Here is a 22,598-nt window from a genome sequence, read left to right as displayed (position 1 = left end):
AAGGCAGAAAAACGAGTGGCTTTTGTCATCAGGGATGCTGTCTTTTTTTGATCGCTCTGGGAATCTAAGGGAATGTGCTACCCAACAAAGCAATTTTGTTAAAAAAAAAAAAAGGGGGGGAAAGGGAAGGGATTTCAGCTTCCTGGATAATTGGGGCTGTCTTCTCTGCATCTACATGGCACTCTGGTGACTGGGTTTGGAAGTTGAATGGTTTTCAGGTTTCCCTGACTCACATCATGAAGTTTCCAGTTCAGTCTGTACCAGCCAGCACTGGTGTGCTGAGTTTGGCAGCCACCCCTTCTTTCAGTTGTGGATATTTGCTTATGACAGAAAAACAGAAATATCTTCATTATCTTTGGAAAAATGCTGTGTCCTGTTGAAAGATCATCGCTGTGTCCAAGATTGGTTTTGTTTTTAGAAATGCTGATGGAATGGCTTTTTGTGGGAAGCTTTTCCCAGAGGAGTCTCCAGGAGCAGAACTTGCTTTGCCTTGGTCTGCTGCATAATTAAAGCACTGTGCCTTGTGCCACGGAGCTGTGGTGCAGAGGGAGAGGTGCTCCTGAGCTTTTCCAGCACTGATGGGGCCAGGACAGCATTGGTGCCACTTCTCAAATAGCAGAAATTTGGGCAGTAATTCTCCCTTTCAGTTGTTGCTTGGTTTTTCTTATCCCAAGCCAAACTTCTCCCAGGTTGCCTGCAAGTTCTCTGTGCCTCTGGCTCTGGGTGCTGCTGATGGGGAGATGGGTGTGCAGTGTTTGTAAATCCTCCTCTCCTCCATTCCCCTCACTACTTCTGTTGTCCCTTTCTCCACGATGATGACAAAGAGACTTTCTGTCATTATTTTGTGCAGAAAGAACCTTCCAACTCCCTCTGAACCTGTGAATGGATTTCTCAACCTCCAGCTGTCCGAGGTGTAAATGAGATGGGAGTGGGGGCTTTGCACAAATCCCACCTTCTCGCCAGCAGCCTGCTCCCTGCCTGCTTCATCTGACATTTTTCTCCCCTAATAGGGATTATTTTTTCCAGAAATCCCTCCCAAATTTGTTAATTGTCAGCGCTGCCAAGCTGGCATTGGGAGGTGCTGGCGCTGTGCAGCACCAGGGGCAGGGACCCCCAAATCCTGAACAATTGTGCTGTACTGTGCAGCTTGGGCAAAGTGCATTTGTTGCCTTGGAAACAAATAGCAGCAGTGAACAACTCAATGAAATTTATGGAATCAACTTCAATAAATCTTGATGATAAACGTGCAAAAACATACCCAGTTTGATGAAGACCTCCAGTATGCAGATGTGAAGGGTGGTAGTAAGTTGTATAAGTGCTTTGGTGCTGATTTTGGGCTGCCACAGTCGTGTTCCTATAATACAGGCTTTTTTTGTTGTTTCTGAGGAAGCTGTCTTCTGCTTTTCATAGATATGCCATTTAATTTTAATTTCCAGGGTATCTTTTAGTTTAATTGGCATGCTGGATGATTACAGTGGGTTGTTTTGTCTTTTGCAAAGCCTGATTCATATCGAACCCGGGATAAAAATAAAATTGAGAGCGGTGGCAATCCAAGGGAGCACAGAGGGCCACGTCGCCCGCCTCCAAGAAGGGTGCAAAATTTCACAAATTAATTAAAGCAGTTATGTAGGACATCTCCCTAATTCCTTGTATCAGCCTGTGAGTGTTACAGATGGGGACAGGTCAGGGATTTTGTAGTTACAGCCAAGCTCTCTGGCAGATTTCGCTCTCACTTGGAAAGGTCTCTCTGTTTACCTGTGCATAGGGACAGGGTAGGTTTATTGTATCTCAGCCAGTGATATTTTCTGCAATTGATATTTTTCGTTCCTGGTTTGACCTGTGGATCGATGAGGGTTCAGGAATATCAGTGAGCTTGTCTGGAGATGATGCTGTAAACCTTTAACACAGCCCTTAATGCAATGAGATGTTTTCCCATTAGTTCCCTCGCCTCTTCTCCTTACAGAGCCTTATTTTCACGATTTTCTGCCAGGTCAGGAAGCACTGGGAATATTTATTTCTTCCTTTCATGGTGTGCTGGGCCCCAGTTTTGCCCTTCAGCAGCTGAAGGGGCTGCATGGGGCCACACTCTCCCTCTGTCCCCTCTGCTGCTGGCACCCAAACCCAAACCTGCCCCATGGACAGGGGTGCCAGAGAATCCCAGAATGGGGTGGCTGAAAGGGACCTTAAACCCCTCCTGTCCCACCCTGTCATGGGCAGGGACACTTTCCACCAGTCCCAGGCTGCTCCAGCCCCATCCAGCCTGGCCTTGGGCACTGCCAGGGATCCAGGGACAGCCACAGCTGCTCTGGGCACCTGTGCCAGGGCCTGCCCACCCTCACAGGGGACAATTCCCAATTCCCAAAATCCATCCCTGCCTCTGGCAGTGGGAGCCATTCCCTGTGTCCTGTTCCTCCATCCCCTGTCCCCAGCCCCTCTCCAGCTCTCCTGGAGCTCCTTTAGGCCCTGGAAGGTGTTATATAGTGACATTTTCACCTTTAAGAAATTGCCTCCCTGTATTTTAAGCCAGTTTCTCTTTTTCCCAGTAGGTGCTTTGGTTTTGATGGATTTTGGAGCTCTGTTGGGTGGACTGGTCTTCTCTTAACCTTGGCACTCCCTTTTTCTTCTCTTACACCATCTTCCCTTACTCTTGGAAATGAGATTGTTCCAGAAAGTAAGGACTTCATGTTAGTGCTGTCCTTGGACTATCAGTGAGTGAAAAAAAACCCACCCAGGATCCTGCTCCTGCCCTGGCACCCAAATTGCTGCTGTTATTTCAGAGGCACCACTTTAATTTGTTGCTTGGATCTGCCCAGATTCCCAGCCAAGCCCTCGTGCTGCTCAGTATCTTCCAGCCCACAAAGTCAGTGTTTCCCTATGTCAGCCCTTATATTTTGTATGGATTAGGAAAATCCCTATGGATGTTGAGGATCACACTTGTGAATCACCTCAGGTCTGGTACCAGAGCTTGGGATGTGGCTCTGCAGAACCTGGGGCTTGCCCAGAGCTCATGGCAATGGATTTTAATTTATTTAATGCTGGCTGTATTCCTTGCCTTGGCTGGGATCAAAATCTGAGTTTCCCTTAGATTTACTCAGGTATGGAGGGCTGGAAACCCAAAGGGCTTCTCCAGAAACCCCAGGCACATGGGATGGTTGCTGAGCTCTGCTCTGATGTTTACAGACCACCACAGCTCTTCCCATTAACATACAACTGTATAAGACAGCTTGAACTCCATTAGGAGCTAAATTTAGTGACTCACTAACTCCTCTTTGATATGTTTTTATAATTTCATTGTATTATGACACTTGGTTTTAAATTTGCATGAGTAAATGAGCCTCTTACTAAGTCAGGTAAAAAGATTTTTCACTTATCTACCATGAAATAAGATGTTAAAAAAATAGTGAGTGGAGAAAGCAACGTATCCTTGACATATTTAGTTTACATTTTTCCAACTGTGCTGACTGAACATTTCTAACCATTAATGATCCAATAAAGCTGTTTGTACCGCTTTAACAGGCTAAATAATTTCACATTAGGAATACATTTTGTAATTAATTTAGTATTTTGTGGGGGAACCCTATTTTTGGAAAATACAAATTTACATTTAATTGCACTAACAATCTGACTTGGAAGATGCTGCGAGTGAAAACTGGCCTTTTATAGTTCACCTCCAAACAGGAAAGTCCATGGAAGCAGTTAACAGTAGTGAATAACTTTAATTGGGATTTCCATGACTTGTTCAATGAATTCCTGCAGGGTTCCTTAAAAACACCCCCTGGGCAGGGAAGCTCCTGCAGCTGGTGAAAGATGAGACCACACACCTCCATCCCTGGGGTTCCACCAGCTTCTGATTCACTAACATGGATTTATGGGTTGGTTTTTCCAAGTATTTCTGAACTTTCATTCAGGATAACCTTGGCGAGACCTGAACAACTTTGGGATTTGCACTTCAAAAGTGTTTTCCCCCTCATTTCCTATTGGAGAAGAGACCACCCAAGGCCCTGCTGCCAGTGGGATCTGGGGGATGTGTTCGGGGAGCATCCCTTTGTTTTGTTCAGGTGATGAGCAGCAAGGAGATGGCACTGGTGATCTTTTGATCCTGACCTGGGCTCTGGTGATGATCTCATGGGGAGCTAAAGTTCCTCTGTTAATTATCCAGCTTTTTTACTCTCTCCATCTCTCTGGACACCACCAGCTTTAATTTTTTTGTGTTATGATATTTTTTTATTCTCTTTCCTCCCATTTCATTAACAGTGACAGATGCTTTTAATTAAAAAGAAACGACAAAACAAAATCCTGAGTAAAACAAAAAGAGAATATTCTAATTTGGCGTGACATTATGAGGCAGGATGGCTCCTGGCATCCAAGGTATGGAAAAGGTCATCTTCCACAGCTCCAGCCTTTTGCAACAGTGGAATTAAGTTCAAACTCAGGCTGGTTTTGAAGTCTTAAGTCTCTCCAGGGATTCCTTTCATAACATCTTCGAACTGGATAACACTACAGTAAATGAAATACACTGCACTGGATTAAAGGGTTATTTCCCCTGTGTATCGAGCTGACACAGAATCCCAACCCTCAGGTTGCCTCCAAGTTGTCTCTATCTGCTGATCCCCTCCCTGCTTTACATAACAGCTCTTGGAGTTTTTGCAGGGGAAGTTTTGCCATTATTTATTCAGCTTCAGCGCTCGCGGAACAATTTTATGCAGCCAGGAGCTGAAATAAAGCAACTAAATGGGAAGGAATTTAATGGGCATCAAAACGTGAGGGAAGCAATGCAGGGAAGAGCAGAGCTGCCTCTCCAGGTCTGTGGTGCTGCTCTGTAATTTGTACTGAAACACAAACTGTGGCTGTGCCTGCGCTGCCACTCACACGTTCAGCACAGAGCCCGCAGTAACAACAGGGCTGAGAGATGCTGCTGTGCTCTGAGCTGGCTGCTCCAGCAGCTGCAATTTGTTAGGGGTCGTTTGCAATGTGTTTTCTTGTAGAACAAATGTTCCTTTTGACTTTGAACTTGGTGCCTGGTGCAGCTCGTGCAGATTTTGTTGCGGGACGGGCGCCCAAACCGCTGCCATCGGCTGAGCTCCAGAGCACGGGGAAAACCAATGCCTTGGAACCTGGGATGGCTCCTCCAGTTCTGTTGTGCCATCCCATGGCCAGTGCCCCGTGCCATGCTGGCCCTCTGGATGCTGGGGAAGGTGGTGTCTCCAAGCTTGGCATGGCAAAGCACATGGAATCAGTTGAACCTGCTCTGGAACTGCACAAATGGTCGATTAAAGACCCGTCCAAAATCATGAGGAGCCTGTGAAACATGAAATCTCCAGGAACATTTTGACAAGGAAGAGGGAGAGAACTGTTTCTTCTCCATCGCTGGCTCCTCACATTTTATTTTATGCGAGGCTGGCTGGGTCAGATGGAAAACAGGAGTTGTGTTATGAAGTGTTTATTTAAGATAAAATGGATCCTCCATATGCTTGATCCATTTGGGCGTGGCAGGAACAGGGCACTGTGCTCTGTGTGTCCCCGTGTGCCTCTGGATCCTGCTCCCTGTTGAATCTCTTCTCCCACACCACGATTTTCTCTGGATGTGCTTATGGGTACCTCTGGAATAACCACAGCTCCTCTCAGCCCCAAACCCCTCTCCTAAGAGCTGGAGGATCGATGGGGCTGCTGCTCTTCACAAGGATGCTCCTCATAATTCTGACATGCTTTGTCTCCGTGAACTTTTGGGATGAGGCACCTGGGGCTCTGTGGAAGGTGCTCAGCAGGATTTGTTCCTGCTGAAGGGCTTCTGCTGGTGAGGAGGTGACCCCACAGGCATCAGGTTCCTCTGTTTCCAAGTGTTATTTGCATATAAACACCCACACGCATTAAAAACGTGGGAAACGATACTTTGGGGATTCTGCTGTCCACGAGTAATTAAAATCAATGATGTTTTTAGACTTCCCTCTTACTGAACAATCTGTGAGCAAAAGCAAGGGCAGGGAGTTGCATCTGCTGGGTGGCTGGAGGTACCCTCATGCTCCCAGAGCCTCTGTGATAATCACTGTCTTTCCAGGAGGTCTCAAATCTCCCTGGAAAAGCTGGGACATATTGAAAATACGCTCCGAGCTTTTAGCACTTCCTCCAGATTATTTCTTCAAGTATTTAAAAATATATTTTATAGCACTAAAATAAATGTTAATGAGTCTGCATGGCTTGGGGCTAACAATAGTATTTCTATTTCCATCCAGCAGCCTGGCAGGGCATTTGGCGATGGAAGAGCTGGATGTGGAGACCTGGCTGTTTCTTTCTCACTCGGTCCTTGATGTCTTGAACAGTTTTATTCTCTTGTGCTTTACTTTCCCTGTTTTGCTAAATAGCAATGAAAAAGCTTCTTTGCTTTGTTCAGGCACCTGGGATTTATCAAAGGCCTCTGGGCAAGTGTTAAATGCTGAGCTGGGTATAAAAAGCGTTATTTAGTGTTATGTTTATACCTCTTCAATGTTAGCATGTATTTTTATATACTCCTTGTGGTGACCTTTGTGTTTTTCCAACCAAGCAGACAAATCTCCTTGACTCGAGGGGTTGGTTTTTTCCACTGCCTGCCATGACATCTTCCAAGTGATTTTGTAAATATGCTTTTTTTGGGGTGTTTTCAGTGTTTGGGCTGGGACTCATGGTGCTGGAGGTGCCAGTTGCCTACAGAGGATGGGAGCGTTGCCATGAGGAAAATAATAGTATGGAAGTCCATTCCTCTCATTCCTCACCTTCCTTGTTTTTCTCAGCTACAGTCAAAGGATATTTTGAGGCTCCCAGGCTGCCATGTTGGATGGGCAGTGATCTGGGGGGTACCCCAAGCCTTAAGGAGGCTGCAGAGGAGCAGGGTGTGGGGAGAGGTGTGGGAGTAAATGGGATGGCAGGAATTCAACCCTGGCACCGTGTCAAAGGCAGCGAGCCCTGCTCAGAGCAGCTGCGTTCCCCGGGACTGCGGGAAGCCAAATGGTTTGTTTGTCTGTTTACATGGATATGTGGGGCTGTGTAGGGGAAAACCACTTAGCAGAAATTCTGCTATTAAAGCAGATGGTGGCAGATTAATCTGTTTTTTAGGGGGGTACTTGCTGCTACGATGACCACGTTATTAATTCCTTCCCGTGCTAGGAGTCCTTCCATCGTTGCAGGGGATGGGGGCATTGTGTTTCCTGAAGCTCTCTCTCAGCTCCTTCCTTGCTTCCTCACAAGCTGAGGTGGTATTTTGGGAAGCAGAGGAGCATTCTGTCAGGGTTGTTGTTGCAGTTTCTCTACCCCTGCTCCTTCCATGCTATCCTCTGCTCCAGCCCTTTCCACTGCTCCCAGCAGTTCCTCCTGGCCCTCCTGCAGACCAGCAGCAGCCCCTTTGCTGCTGCTCAAACGCTGGTTGTTAGCCTAGATTTCCTTTTTTCCCTTCCATTTTAGAAATTGCTCTTTTTTCCCCCCTGCCGTATCACTGACAACCACATTCTCCTTGACAGTTGTGATATTTGTATGTGTGCATAAAAACAGTAGGAAGCATTTATGTAGGTGTCACTAATTTAATTTAATATAATCTGATCTGTACGTATAGGGGAGGACTGCTCTGTGCTGAAAATGCTTCTCTTTATTTTACAGTCTCCATCGTCATCAAATACAACTCCTGTCATTCTCCTCTTCCATTCACCTACCCAAAGACCAAATCTGGAAATAGTAACCAAAAGAGAAGCCCACGTCACGCACAGAGCAGGGAAAGGTTGAAATAATTGAAGGGTAAGTGATTTTTTTTTTCACTCTTATTCTGTGTGTAAAGCTACAATAGGAAGTGCAAGACTGTGTAAAGAAGCTGTTAAGCACACACACAGCTGCTCCGTGTGCAAAGTGGAAAAAATGACTGAAATGCTGCTTTGCTGATCAAAGCAAGGTGAGAAAGTGCCCGGGAGGGGCAGTTTGGAGTGCTGGTGCTGGTTCTGCTCGCCCTGGATCCGTCTGCTCCTGCCTGGGGGAGGCAGAGGCTCTGCCCAGGTTGGCAGGGCTGTGGCTGGTCTGAAGGAGCTCTCCAGCTGGGAGGGAGCCGGGATCTCGGAGTCTCCCGCTGCTGAAGGGCTCTTGTGTCATTTCCTTCTCTCTTCCCCACTTCAAACCCCTCTCAGCTGGGGTGGTGAGCTGTGTGCGTGGGGCAGGATGTTTTGCCTTGCTCCTGCTCTCTGCAGTCCCTTGGCTCCGGGAGCTTTTCCTGGAGAGCGAGCTGTGCCGGGATTCTCCGAAGGGAAGCGTTGATGGGGGCTGGAGGAGGCACAGACTGACTGGCAGAGCCAGGAGGCCTCTCCCTGGAAATGTTTGCCTTCAGGCTTTCCTTTTGCTGCGAGGGTGGTGGATGAGATAGGAGGAGATAGAAAATCAGCTTCTGTGAAATCCAGAACCCTGGCTGAAGCATTAGTGAGCTCCAAACGGTGGGGAGCTCATTTTCCCACCCCATTCCCAGCTCTGTGCTTGCATATATTGTATTTCCACACATGTTCTCGTGTAGATGGACAGGATATGCCTTTGCTTGTATTTGAGAACTTCTCTTCAAACATCTGGGTTTTCTGGTTTATTGCTGTTGTGGGCTTGTTTTTTTGGGTTTTTTTTTACCCCTGCAATGTTTGTTCATGCAAAATTCATATCTGGGAAGGGCATCTTAAATCCCTGCTTCTGAGTCAAAAAGGGAAAGTATGGAAGTGAAAAGAGAGATTGTATCATTTAAGAAATATGATTCATGAATTAATCCTCGTCTGCTCCACCATCTGTGGCGTGTGTTTCAACACAGAAATCCTGGGTTATATCTCTTTAAAAAGCTTCCTTCTTGCTGATTGCCTGAGTTTGCTGCAGCTCTAATGGGGAATTTGCTTCTTTTTGGGGAGAGAGTGGTGGGATTTATTCACAGCCTGGGTGGGTGCCTCCACCTGTGTGCAAGCTTGGGTCAGCTGGACCTACCAGCTGAGGAGGCTGCAGAGCTCTTTGTTTTGGGGTGCCAGCTCTCTGTGAAGTGCCACGAGCCTGATGTGCAGGCAAAGCTCGTGCATGGCTGTTTTTGCTGTGGAATTGTGGCTGGATCTCTGGAGCAAGAGATGGGCAGTGATGGCAGGAGGTGCAGGAACCTGTCTGAAAAAGAAGTGACTCTGAAATGGATGGGAGCTCCAGAAAATAAAGCACTGAGGTAGTTCCCATCCTCTGTTTCTTGGTGATGTCTTTATAATTTCTTTGTAGATTAAGAGAGAGAGGAGGTTTCCCATCTTGGCTCCAAAAAGAAGCTGCCATGCTTTGTGCTTCCAGGAGAAACGGGGGAGTTTTGGGGTGACCTTTTTCTGGTTTGCTTCTTTGAATTGTTTCCCAGATTTTTGCAGGGAACAACTTTCCTTTTTAAACATATTGCTCAGGTTCCTTTTCCTAAAGCAGGTCAGACCCAGGACGGGTGAGCCCTTTTCATCCTTCCTGGACAGGATCCCTGAGCAGGAGAGTTTCAATCCTGCATCCACCATCAGGGCCTTTCCTGGGTTGCTCCTTTTCCTGGTTATGGGATTTGCCCTATCCCTTTTCTCTCGTGCCTCGTGTGAGATCCTGGTAAAAGCTGGAGTGTTTTCCCTGTTCTGGAGGGGGGTCTGAGTTGCTGGAGGTGGTGGATGTTGGGTGCCCTTGCCACAGCTCGTGGTGGCCCCAGCCCGTGGCTTGGTGATGCTCCCACGTGGCCACAGCCCCTGCTGTGCCAGTGCCACTGGTGTGAGCTCAGCCTGGCTGGCTCTGCTCGTGCTGATGGATGGAGGTGATGCAGAGCTGAGTCCCTCAGTGAGATACTGTGGGTTTATTGCCTTCCCATTCATCCTGTTTTCACGCCTCTCTGCCTCCCTGACTCACTGCCATCCAGCCTTGCCTTGCAGCTCCTGTTTGCTCTGGGAACACCCACTGGACAAGGCTGGAGCAAAGCTCTGATGCTTCCTATTACCTTGGGAGCTTCTTTTCTAATTAAGCATCTAAAGCTAGGACGGGAAAAGAAAATGCCTTTTTTTAGGAGCAATAAAGTGTTAAAAAGAAGGAGGATGTGGGGGATGCTCTGTTCTATGTCCATGTGCTGAGCCCATCGAGGCTCTTCCATGGTCCCTAAGAAATGTTTTCCCATTCCCTACATTATCACAAATGCCTTCCTGCCCACTCACCAGGGAACCCTTGGATGTGCAGGTGCTTCGTGACAAAAACACTCAACTCCACAAGCAGCCAGGATCCCAACACTGCCATAAATAGCTGTGTCTGAAGGGAAGAGTGTGTCAGCAGTGGTTCAGCAAATGTTCAACCCAAACTGGAATTTGGCTGAAATACATCCCTGTCGCAGGAACAGGACCCATGGAAGGGCTGGAGCTGGACCAGGGCAGGGTTAGGATGGATATAAGGAAAAGGTTCTTCCCCCAGAGGGTGCTGGCACTGCCCAGGCTCCCCAGGGAATGGTCCCAAGGCTGCCAGAGCTGCAGGAGGGTTGGGATACTGCTCCAAGGGACAAGATGGGATTGTACCCTCTTGGAGTTGGATTCAATGATCTTGGTAGTCCCTTCCAGCTCAGGATATTCCATGTTTCTGTGGCACACCCCTGCATGGCAGTGCTGGTGGGAGTAGAGGCCAGAGGGGTGCCTGGTTCTGTCCATCTCATCCACACAGACAAACCTGGACATTCACAGATTTTGACAGCAACTTGCTCATTCCCTGTGTGCCTTTACAATATTTCATCATTTTGTGCATTTCTTAATTGCCTCAATAATTTCTGTTCAGTGAGAGTTTCTAAGCTTGTTTGCCATCCTTTATCTGCCCCATGCTAGTCTGGGAATCACAGATGGTTTCCTGGGGGCTCTCCTGCAAACCTCCACCCCTGTCAGCTGTGTGCTGGTCCCCCCTGTGCCAGCTGATGCTGGTAACCACTTTTCCAAAGTCTCTATAAAACAAGGCTTATGGACTTTGTGCCTGGAGAATGTCCTGTGTTTACCTGCATGGCCAGTTTTGGCATTTTTTTAAATACTTTCAGCTCCCACAGAAGCATTGCTGCTAAAAAAACCCCACCAAACCAACAAGAGGTAAAACAATTTCTGTCAGAAATGGGAAACAGAAGCAGTCCAGGCAGATTCCATTAGCCACAGGTTTTACTTTCTGTTTTAAGCTTTGATTAAAATCAGCAGCTTTTATTTAAAGTTTTTTTAAAAAATATTTATGCTCACCTTTATTTCCACCACAGTGTGGGGTGGTACACGAGGGGTCTGGTGGATGCCCCCAGCTTCTCCTCCCTCTGCAGGGTCCCCTGGCAGGGTGACAATGCTGGTGGCACAGGACATGGGACTTTCCTCCAAGGTTTCTTGTGAACAAAGAAAGGAGAAGCACTGATTCCCCATCAATTCTTTAGGACCCCAGTGAAACAGCTGCTTGTTTCTCCTAAACAATTATGCCAAGACGGAAATTGGCTGGTGTCTGTACGGACTTTCTGGATGGGGAAAATTAAGCAGTAATAGCTGGAAAAATAATATGGGCTATGAGATAATAGATGCCTGAGGGATAAAATTAAGCAGTATTTTACAACGAAGGAAGAGGGTTTGGCAATAAATAGTTTGCCTTTGACTTCCTTTTGTTTGCCAGAGGACTGATGTTTGGAAGAGGTTGTCCTGGGCTGTATTTTCCAAGCAGATGTAGGAAAATAGTGAAGGTATGGAGGATTTTCAGTCCCTCCCAGAAGGCTGGTGCCAGGCTGGGGTGCAGCTCACCCTGCCAGCACTGCCTGCATGTTGGATGTGACAGGGATGTGGCACTGGAGCTGCTGTGGGAAATTCCACCCTTCCAGGGGGATGTTCAGAAGAGAATAGCAAAGTTTACCAAACAAAATGGGGACAGGATTGGGTTTAAATGCCATGGGGAGCCCAGAAAGCCCAGGAAGGGGCGGTGGCATGTTCAGCACCCCAGCAGGGTCCCAGTGGAGGTGATTCCCACTCTCCCTGGGTGCTGTGCTGTGCAGCAGCCCCTTCCCAATAATGTCACCACAGTCGGATTTGGTTTATTCTGCCATCTCTCCATAATGTGCTTTTCTGTAACAGCTCCATGAGCACCTGGGTGAGGAGGAAATGCTGCTTTCTCCATGTCAGGTGCCTCCTCAGGGTACCACCTGTGCACTTGTGCCAGGATGGGCTGGGAAACGCTGTGCTTGCCTCCTGGTGCCAGTGGGGACATCCTGGGGAGTGCAGGACTCTCTCTGCTCCATCGTGGGCAGGGCTTGTTCCTCTTCACTTTGCATGAAATAAAAGCACAGTTCAAACAGAGCTGCAGCCCCTAATCCCACCTTCCCAGTGATGGATTTGGGTGCAGCAGGTCGAGATAAAGGTCCTTAGCCCAGGCCAACTGCTGGGAGCTTTTCATTTCACAGATCTCAGGGAAAGCCTTCCCTGCCAGGTGGGAGATTTCCTCAGAGTGGAGGATCTCAGGGGAGTTTGGAGTCCTGGCTGTCCCCAGGAGCTGAGTGGGACTTGGGAATGCTCAGCACCTCTGCAAACGAGGCCAAACTGTCTCATGCATCCAGAATGGAATCATTAAGTTGCTGTGCATTGAGACTCTGTTTTTATTCATGGAGTGTAATGTGATTCATTTGCCCTTTTGCTCTCGTGTTGAGAAGGCCATCATCTCGTATGCATCGCTGGCTGCAGGCACAGCTCTGCTCAGTTATTATTTTTAGGGTTTTTGGCTGGCAGGGAACAGATATTTTCATCATGTGCAGAGTGGCTGCAGAGCTGAGTGGCCACAAATCTGGTGCTCTCCCAGCCCTGGTGGGGAGCATTTGGCTGAGCTCAGTTCTCCTTCTCCAAACCTGCCAGTGGGGATCCTTTCTCCTGCTCCAGCCCCTCATGGCAGGGCAGTGCTGGAGCCCCTGCACCTCATCCAGGGCAGAGCTGGAGGCAGGAGGGGCACGCTGAGGGAGCAGCATCCTGGGTGTCCCGGTGACACCCAGTCCCCACCAGCTCCTTGCAGAGGGGTTTAAGCTGTTCACGGGGGAACCCAAACCCCAGGTTATGGATGTGGCACAGGCTCCTGTGCTAGATGTGGGATGGGACCTTGCTCTGCCTGATGAACTGATGAAAAATGGGTGAAGGACACTGGGAATGCTCACTGCTGCAGGTGTCTTAGTGCAGCCAAGGAGGGAAATTATTCCTCCTTGGAGTTCAAAGAAGAAAGACACCAAGCAGGGCAAGAGCAAAGGATACAAAAGGATGGACAAAAGTATTTTTTTTTAATGTTAGCATGGGAAGCATCAATTAATCCACTAAATCCTAAAGAATATTAATGAGTGAAGCAGTTGGAGTCATTACCTCTCATAGTGGGACAGGCCCAGAGCATTTCAACTCCGCATGTTGGATCTCCACCTGCAAAACAAGTCAGGAATTCCCTCCCAGCCCTGACTGTGGTGGCCAGTCCTTTTTAATCACAAAGCCCTGAACTCTGTCCTGCTGGCAGATTCCAAGTGGTCGCCCTGCATGGCCCAGTGACCATCTCCAAGTCCTCAGTGACCCTGGGTTTCTGATGCTGCAGGGGGTCACAGCACATGTGAAACTCAGTGGGATTTTAGAAGCAAAGGGCAGGAGGAGGAGAGTTAACTCCATGTGTTTCTTTTCTTTCTTGCCTTGTCCTCTTCTTTGTTTTTTTATCTTCCCCTATACACTTCAGAGCCCAAATCCATGCTGGGAAGGACCCACAGAAAATTACATCTGAGGCACAGGCAAGGGGCAAGTCATGAGCACAGTGTTTAAATTGATGATTTTCTTACACTTTGTAGATGGGGGAGGCATAAAAGAGGGTCAGGTGTGGATATAGATGAGGGGATAGGGTTTTCAGAAGAGCTTGGAGCCAGTTTGGGAAGGGCAGGTTTTTAGCCTCCAACAGTTTGGGAAGACAAAAGAGGTGGAAGCAGGGAGGTAACAACGCCGACCTTCTCCGCTCTTTGTTTGCAAGAAATGCACAAAGCGCTGCTGATACTGCTGAGTGCTTTCCTGCTGCTTTGTGGCTTGATTTGGAGCTGCTGCCCTTCTGAGCCTGGTTCCTGACTTCCAAAAACATCCCCCCCAAAAACAGAAACCCAAACGAAACAACCAAACAGATCCCTGCCAATGGAATTGTAATCGTTCCCTCTGTGGTGTCCGCTGGGAGGATCGGGACACCAACGCCTTCACCTTGCACCAGCCTTAGATCCTGGGTGGATTTGGTACAGATTAATGCATCTTGGAGAGTTCTAGAAAGGTCAGAAACAGGGAAGAAGCTCTAATAGCAGTGTAGCAACCAGCTGGCTGCGTTGGGTTTCGTTTTAGTGCCATAATAACACCAGGAGCCTTGGTGTCAGTACTGTGCCCACTGAATGCCAGTGACCCCCTCTTTTTGTCAAGACACAAGCCCATAAGAAGGTCTTTTCTTCCTGAAGAATTTCTCTGAGGCAGTAATGGGCTTTTTGGAGGGTTTGGTACTCATACCCAGAGATGTAAGGTGGGTGATTTACAAGGCACTGTGCAAATGCCAAATTGTTAGGCAGAACTGCTGCTGATTTAGAAGGCAGTTAAAGCTCTGAATGTGCCAAGTGCCAGTAGAGTGTTTCTACAGATGGAATAACTGGAAATATTGGAGAGATTCCAAAGGTTTAATCAAATTCAACCAGGTTTTTTTCCCCTTTTTCTTTTTTTTTTTCTTTTTTTTTTTTTTTTTTTTTTAACTGCAGAATTCTCTGAGGAATGCGGGTTGAAATAGTAGATTATTCCACTGCCTTTAGTACCGTGGGGGAGATTTTTACAGATGAATATGAAACAAACACACCAGACTTTGAAGCAAACGCATAAGTGGGTCTGTAAATGAGTGCTGGAGCAGCAATGCCCTGAAATGCTGGACCAGAGTAGGGAACATCTCAGATTTCCTGGCAGGAGGCTCTTTGGAAGCAGAGTGATGGGTTTGCAGTCCCTCAGCACAAAGGGAAGTGGCAGCCACAGCGTTCCTGGTCCAGTTCTGCTGGACCCAGGCAGGTTTTGGTGGGATTCTGGGCATCCTCTCCGTGCTCGCAGTGCAGTGCTGGGACATGCATATGTTTCTGCACAGATGCCCACCTTCCTCTAGTCTTGTTGACAGCCTTTCCAAGGCTTCTTATTTAGCCAGACCATATGTGCTTGGGCATGGAGATAGTGGGATGTGGAAAGAGCAGCGCATTATCCTTGGGCTGCAAACACCATCAGGAGCAATTCCCAGCAAATTCCACCGGCGCAGAGCTCCAGAGCTGCTGGATCATCACTGGGCACACGGAGCCGTCGGGGGCAATTCCTCCCCTCATTTGTCAAAACCAGGCTCCAGAAAGCCATTTCCCTTTGTTCTATCCTCAAACCAGCTCTTGCCATCCACTCTTTGAATATTCATCCACAGTATGGATGGAGGCCAAGGGGGAGAGGGGAAATGGTGTCTCCAGGTAGAAGCTTTGCTGCTGAGGAACAAGCTGGGGAAGGGGTTGGAGATTTTTCCGTGCATTTTCCCTTGTTGATACAGAAAATGAAGATCCCATCTCCATTTCTGGCAGCAGGGTTTTGTCTGGGGTGAGGTGACAGGGCCAGGGTGTGGCCTGTCCCAGGAGCAATGCTGGGACAGCGCTGGAGCTTTTACCTTGCTGGGTGGGGGTTTTTTCAGCAGAAGTTTTGGGTTTTGCAGATGGCCTGATTTGATCCATTAATTGTCATTTATTTATTCTTGTAAGAGGAGAAGTTTCCTGCTTTTCCTGGAGTGTTTGGTATTGATCCTCCCTGGATTTGGGGACTGTCCCTCCGAGGCGCTGCCATGCTCCTGGCACAGACCCCGTGTGGCTCTGAGCTGTGTTTCTCATGGAATAAATGGCTCCAAAGCCATTAGCCTCAATGCCACAGTCTGCTGCTCCTGCTTTCCTGCCCCCACCTCCACCCTGCCATTGATCCAGCCTGCTCCCTGCTCGCTGCAGTCGGGGCTGCCTCTGCTGCTGCGCACAAATTGCCTTAAAATTGAATTGGTTAAAACCATTTCATAAACATTCCCTCCCCTTCCTGATCCTGGCCGCTGCGCCAGCCAGAGCTGGAGCTTTCATGTGATTTTATCTGGCCAAGGGGTGGGGCAAGATTCCCAATTTTATAGGTGTGTTTGTGTGGGGCTTTTTTTGTTGTTTTTAAGTCAGGGTAAAAATTAAAGCTGATGTTGTTATAGGAATCAGGTCCCTGAAGAAGCTGTTGTCTGTTTATGAATCTGTGTCCTCGGTGGTGTATCCTGCTCAAAGGATGTCCTGGTGTGCCTCAGCTCCTCTTGGCTTTGCAGGGATTGGCATTCTCTCTGTGCCATGTGCCACCAGCCCCTCTGAGATGAGAGCTCTGGCAGCTTCGAGGCTCCAGGATCATTGTTTTCCTGCTGATGAGGTTGTGTCTGAGCAGGGGCAGTTGGGAGATGTGGAGTTGTGGTATTTTGGAGGTGTTTAATTGGTATAACACCCCGGGGTACAGCAGGTCCACAGCAGGATGGTGCTGGTGCCTGGGATTTTGGAGCACAAAGCACCTGGGGACTGCAGGGAGGAGGTGAGTCCCTGCTCACCTCCCTGGAGCTGAGGAGATGTGCTCTCCTACAGAGGTGTAGATGCCTCTGCTGGGGCTGCAGGAGCACTCTGAGCCAGTGACACAGGAACTCTCTGCGTCAGGCACATCCAAATGCAGCTGTGCTGATGCCAAGAAGCTTTTGTAAGGACTGTGGAAAGAAGGCTTGGGAATAAGAAATGGTTTTGCAGGTAGTTTTGTGTCACTCTGAAAAAGGTGTGTTTGTACAAAAGGTGGCACAGTCTCCCAGCAGCTGGTGATGTTCCATTGTCCCTCGTTCACCATCCATCCCTCCAAACTCCTCTTCAGGCCTGATACTCTCACAAGAGCCCTTCTGCAGCAACGTTTATCTCAAGTGCTGCTATATCAGGATCCATTGATCTTGTCACAAGATCCTCTGCACCCAGTCAAAGCTGTGAGGGTGGAAAAGTGACACGAGCTCTCTGCTCCTCTGGGCCTGGTTTTTGGTGCTTCCAAGAGACTGGATCTGCTGGGACTTGCTTGGATCTTCCTTGCGGGGTGTGACCTGTCCCAGAGCATCCCCAGCGTGGAGGGCCCAGCCCTAGGTGATCATCTGTCTCCAGGAGGTGACAGGACCCAGCTGAGTCTCAGTCCTCTGGCACCCTCTTAGCAAGTTTGCAAGTCCTTGTGGGAATCTGCCTGAATTCAGCCTTCTCCCAAGATTCCTCCTTCCTGCCCTTGCCCAGGGGCTCTTGCTCCTCCAGTCTCTGGGGCATCCCTTGCATGTCCTGGAGAATATCCTGGCTGGGCCTTCCCAACACTTGGAAGTTTCCTGTTGTGTTACACTGGAAGCAGTGTGAAAAATCCTGCAGGATTATTTCCCGTGCCTACAGATCCTCCCTGAGCTCTCCTCTAGCATTGTCTGCAGGAGGTGATGGTGTGAAAGGACAGCAGACACGTCTGGCACCTTGTGCCCTCACCCTGTGACCTCTCTGCCTGCTGTGGCTCCTCCACCCTTGTCTCTTGATGGCAAACTCTTGTTGTTGAGGTTGTTACGACACAAAGTAGAGATAGCAAGTAGTCTTAGATGGCAGCTCTTTAATTGAAACTCTTTGTTATTTATTATTGAAGATGGCTGACTTTTTATACACTTTCTAATTGTTTGTACTTCTTTTACTTAACTATTAGCTACAATAAGTCAACATAACACCATTATGAAAAGTAACAGTGACTTCAGCAAACTTTTTAAAAATACTTTCTCTAACTGCAAAGTTCTTTCTTATCTTTCTTCAATTCTTCTCTTCTTTTAGTTTCTTTAATAACAACCTTAGAAAAAGCTCTTTATCAGCTTCTTACTTCTTAACTTCTTCTCACTCCTTTAGCTAACAGACTTGCTGTGGCCCCTTCCACAGCAAACATGGTGCTGCTGCATCCAGTACATTTTTCTGTGTCATGACATCTGTACAGGCTTCTTCTTTGGCTATTTCACATGCAGTAATGATTATAAGAAATCAGTGTGGTTAATGGTGGTGAGGCCCTGGCCCAGAGCAGCTGTGGCTGCCCCAGGATCTCTGGAAGTGTCCAAGGCCAGGCTGGACAGAGCTTGGAGCAGCCTGGGACAGTGGGAGGTGTTCCTGCCCATGGTGGGGGGTGGAATAAGATGTTCTTTAAGGTTCTTGCCAACCCAAGCAATTCTGTAAATCTTACTGACAGCCCTGAAGCTCACACAGAGAACCCAACACCAGCGGTGGAATTTTATTTGCACATTTTAGTTCAGACAGAGCCACCTTGAAATGCAGACAGCAATTTCAGTTTCTGTAGGTGTTGTCATTCCTGGTGTCCTGTCAGGCAGGAGGTGGTGGTGCTGCTGATGCCTGTGTCAGGCTCAAAGCAGGCTCAGCAATAAACCTTCTGTCAGGAAATCCTTGCTTTACTCCTGCTCTGGGGCCAGACTGGAGCTGGAGGTGAGGTGCTGCTGCCAACATGTTGTGGTCCCAGCCCTTCTTCTTATCCTCAAACTCTTCCTTTACATCTGTTTGGAAAATGTTATTACCCCTGGAGCCAGATTCCCTCTTTCCTCCCAAGAAAAAGAGAAGGAAAATACCTGGACAATGCTGTGTGTCCATGTTTTACAGCGCTGACCTCGTGTGCCACAGCCAGGTGCCAGCCCAGATCTGCTGGGGTTTGTTTGGCTGTGTCATGCTGCCCTTGCTGGAGAGGACAGGACAGGACAGGACAGAGAGTGACACGAGGTGTAGCCTGAAACCCCTCACCCAAGGGCACACTGAGTGCTCCCCATTGAGGTTTTCAAAGGAAGGAGATGGAATCCCACCCCAGAATGAGATTATAAACCAGAATCTCCTCTTCTGGGACAAGTGCCCCAAAGAACAATGTTTTGAGGCTCTCTCTCAGGTTTTCCTCTTTTTTATTCAGAGGGAACAGAACATTTCTTTCCAAGGAAATAGACTCTTCCACTCAGTAGTGATTTTTGGTCAGCTCCTGGTGGTTGTTCCCCTGCAGTGGAGCTGACAGGGAGGCACTGGGATGTCCCTGGAGCCATCACCCACCTGGGACCTGCTTCTGCTCTTCTCTCCTTCCCCTTCCCACACCACCCAGTGCTCATCCTGTGGCTCTTGGCCCTGCAAGGAATTTAGTATTCAGGAAGTTGGGAAGTTTGACTGTCCTTGGTCTAATTAGTTCCTTAAGCACAGGGGAGCTCAGATGGAGTTCAAATGGCTGTAATTTGAGTGAGCTTGAGACAATAGGAGAGGATTAAGTAGCAAAATTGTGTCTATTACTTTGGCCAAAAAAAAAGGAAAAAACTATTCAATTTGAGTATAATATATAATTTTCCAAGCATGAGGGTTAGGTATTAATGTGGGCTTGGCAGAGTGCATCATTTGTAAGACTACACTGAGAGTTCTTCATGTGCTGATCTGAGATCAAGGCTGGAAGTCAAGCACAACTTTCTGGAAATTTCCCTCTGAACAAATAAATTGGCCTCAACAAAGAGGTGACTGGGGAAGATTTAATTGCTTATTTCTGTAGGAGGTCCTCCTAAATGGTCTTCAGGTCTTTAACCCTGTGGACGTCTATAAAATTTTGGAGGTGGCTTTTCTCAGAGAGGGTCCCTGCAAGCGTCTGCCTCCCTTTTCCAGGCTAAGAACTTCCCTGAAGGGATCCATCTCCAGAGGTGTCTCCCCTCAAAAGAGCATGGTAGAAACACAAAAGCCCAAACACCCTGGGGATTCAAAATAATGCACCCTGGAGTGAAAGCCTGGCTTTTCCCCCTGTCTCTGTTGGCAGCAGATGTTGCAATCCAGGTGTTCTGCACGCAGAGGGCTGCAGCAGCCGCAGCCCCGCGCATGTGCTGCGTCCCTGGGAGTCCTAAGTGGTGTTTTCATGCTTTTAGTGGTATTGTGCAAGGCATGGCGGAGAGACAAAATCATTCTTTGTCCATCTAGAATGGGTAAATGGTGTATTTTATATATTTTTTTTTCTTTTTTAATACTGTGTGCCTGCATCTGTTCCGATACGGGAAAAACAATGCTAATTGGAACATTTGAAGGGGTTTGGAATGAATGAGAACAAACATTACCAGGCTGAGAAATTTAAAGGGAATTTAGTCAAAATATCTGAGTTAAGGATTTCCAGGAGTGGTTTTGGTTGGCTTGAACTTGAGCATGGTTAGAATAAAAGGCCTGTGATGGCTGATTTCTGCATTAGCTGAACTCGCAGGGCAGTGTGACAGCATAGCTTGGTTCATGGAATTATTTTGGTTGGAAAAGCCCTTTAAGATCTTTGAGTCCAGCCATTCCTTCAGCACTGCCAAGGCCACGTCTCACTCGTGTCCCCAGGTGCCACATCCATATGGCTTTAAATCCCTCCAGGGATGGGCACTCCACCACTGCCCTGGGCAGCTGTGCCAGGGCTGGGCAGCCTTTTGGGGGAAGAAGTTTTCCCTATTATCCAACCTAAACCTCCCCTGGCACACCTTGAGGGCAGGGATGTCCTTCTACTGCTTTTATTTTCCTGTAATAAATCAGGTTGGAACATTGCACACATAATGTGGGAAAACCACCCAGATTTGTCCTTCCTTGCTGTCCCATTGGTGTCTGTGACCTGTGAGGGGTTCAGAAGGTGTGGGATCAGCAGATCCCTGCTGGAACCAGGTCCTTCCCATGCCAGCCATGATTCCAGGGAGCATTAAATAGGTTTTTTTTTTTTCTGCTGTAGATACTCGTGCTGCACTGGGGAATGTTCTGAGGTACCAGGCAGCTGTGGTTGTATTTTCTGCATGGATAAAGAGGTTCCTACACAGGCACACTTAGCACTTACAAAGCTTTTGGCTGAGAATTTGCTGTGCAGGGCAGAGGGACACAGAGACACCCTAATGCTGCCTCCAGTCTCCTTTGAAGTATGGGCAGAGGTAATGTTTACTGGTGGTTTTTTAATTTTGGCCTATCTTTTCAGATCTGCCCTTTTTTTTTTTTTTCTCCTCTAACCTGAAGGTTTGTGCTTGCTTGGTTCTCCTGCCTGGCCACCTTTAAATCAACCAGGGAGCGATGCATTGGCTTCACCAGCATTTCATTTATTCCTCCTGTGTTGGTTTCTTTGCTTGAAGCCTCTCAGTAGGCAAGGGGTTAAACAGCATCCTTATGGTTCTTCCAGTTACCCCATCAGGACTGTTTAAAAATTAGCTTCTCCCCACTTACTGCACTATAATTAGGATCCAGGAGTTGTGGGGAATGATTTCACAAAGTGACTTGGTGTACTCGCCCGTGCACCCCAGGGAGCCAGGCAATTATGCATACATAATTCCACTCTTTGAATATTTTCTCTTTCTCTGCATAATTTCTCTCTATTCATCTTTCCAGTGTCCTTCTGAGATAAACTTAGAAGTCTCAGCTTTCAGAATTTAAAAAAAGCTCCTGTGCCTGCATGTGCACTATTTGCATTTGAGCCAGCAGCTGTTCTGGGGGCTGTGGTGGAGGGGAGAGGCCGGCCAGGAGGGCATGGAGCCGGGGAAGGAGGCAGAGAACCCCTCCACTGCTTCTGGGGAAGGATCAGTCAGAGGCTGGGAACCACGGAATAGAATCATAGAATAGTTCAGGGTGGAAAAGCCCTCTCAGATCGAGTCCAGCCACTCCCTCAGCACTGCCAGGGCCACCACTGACCTGTGTCCCCAAGTGCCACATCCACATTAAATCCCTCCAGGGATGGGGACTCCTCCACTGCCCTGGGCAGCCCTTTGGGTGAAGAAATTTCTCCTAAAATCCAATCTAAACCTCAACAAAAGGTTATGGCTTTGAGTAACCTGATCTAGTGAAAGATGCCCTGCTCACAGCTGGCACTTTGGTTGGGATGACTTTTAGGAAGTTCCCTCCAGGGATATTTTGGAGCTGCTCCTTCCAGGGGTGTGTTTTGGTTCTCATGCCCTGTGTGTGCTGTTCTCAGGGAATTCACTGCAGCCTGCCAGGGAAGCACAAGTGACTGCAGCATCTTCCCCCTGCTCCAGTCACTTTATCTCCATGAAGTTGCCGTTGACATGATGCAATTTCTCCTGGTTGCAGTGTAGCTGTGGAGCAGCAAAGTTGTGATAAAAGACAACTTGTTGAAGGGATTCTTTGTCATACTCACGATTCATCTACAATTCCTTCTTTTCCCTGGCCAGGAGTGTGGTGGTGCTTTGCAATTATCCCTGCATTTGATGCCTGTTCCTTCTTTCCCCCTCCAGCTCTCTTTCTTCCTGATTCAAGTTCCCCATTCATTCTGTCTTCTTTTTACCTTCTTCTCCCTTTTTTTTATTTTATCCACCACTTTCTCAAGGCACTGAAGCTGTAAGTGCTTCACTGTGATGTGAGGAAAAGCTACTGTTCTACTTCCCAAAGAAAGCTCATTGTGTAGTGCCCCGAAAAACGGTTTAAACAACACAAGGGAATAAAGGCACCACATTGCTCTGAAAGTTTTTCTTTTCTTTTCTTTTCCTTTTTTATTTTTTTTATTTTTTAAGGAATAATACATAAG

At 47.9% G+C, this 22,598-nt stretch overlaps 1 protein-coding gene across 1 annotated transcript in view; it reads left to right on the top strand.

Annotated features, from left to right (window-relative positions):
* Window positions 1–22,598, top strand: part of NEXMIF (neurite extension and migration factor) — a 164,435-nt gene that overhangs the window by 100,623 nt on the left and 41,214 nt on the right. Inside the window, 1 exon segment of the mRNA XM_021525276.4 lies at window positions 7,624–7,758. The gene's annotated coding sequence lies outside the window, so the exon portion shown is untranslated.

This window comes from Lonchura striata, chromosome 4A (assembly GCF_050655825.1).
Source record: "Lonchura striata isolate lonStrDom1 chromosome 4A, ASM5065582v1, whole genome shotgun sequence".
NCBI classification, from domain to species: Eukaryota; Metazoa; Chordata; class Aves; order Passeriformes; family Estrildidae; genus Lonchura; species Lonchura striata.
Note: the sequence above shows the minus strand (reverse complement) of the source record. Positions and strands in the feature narration are given on the sequence as shown.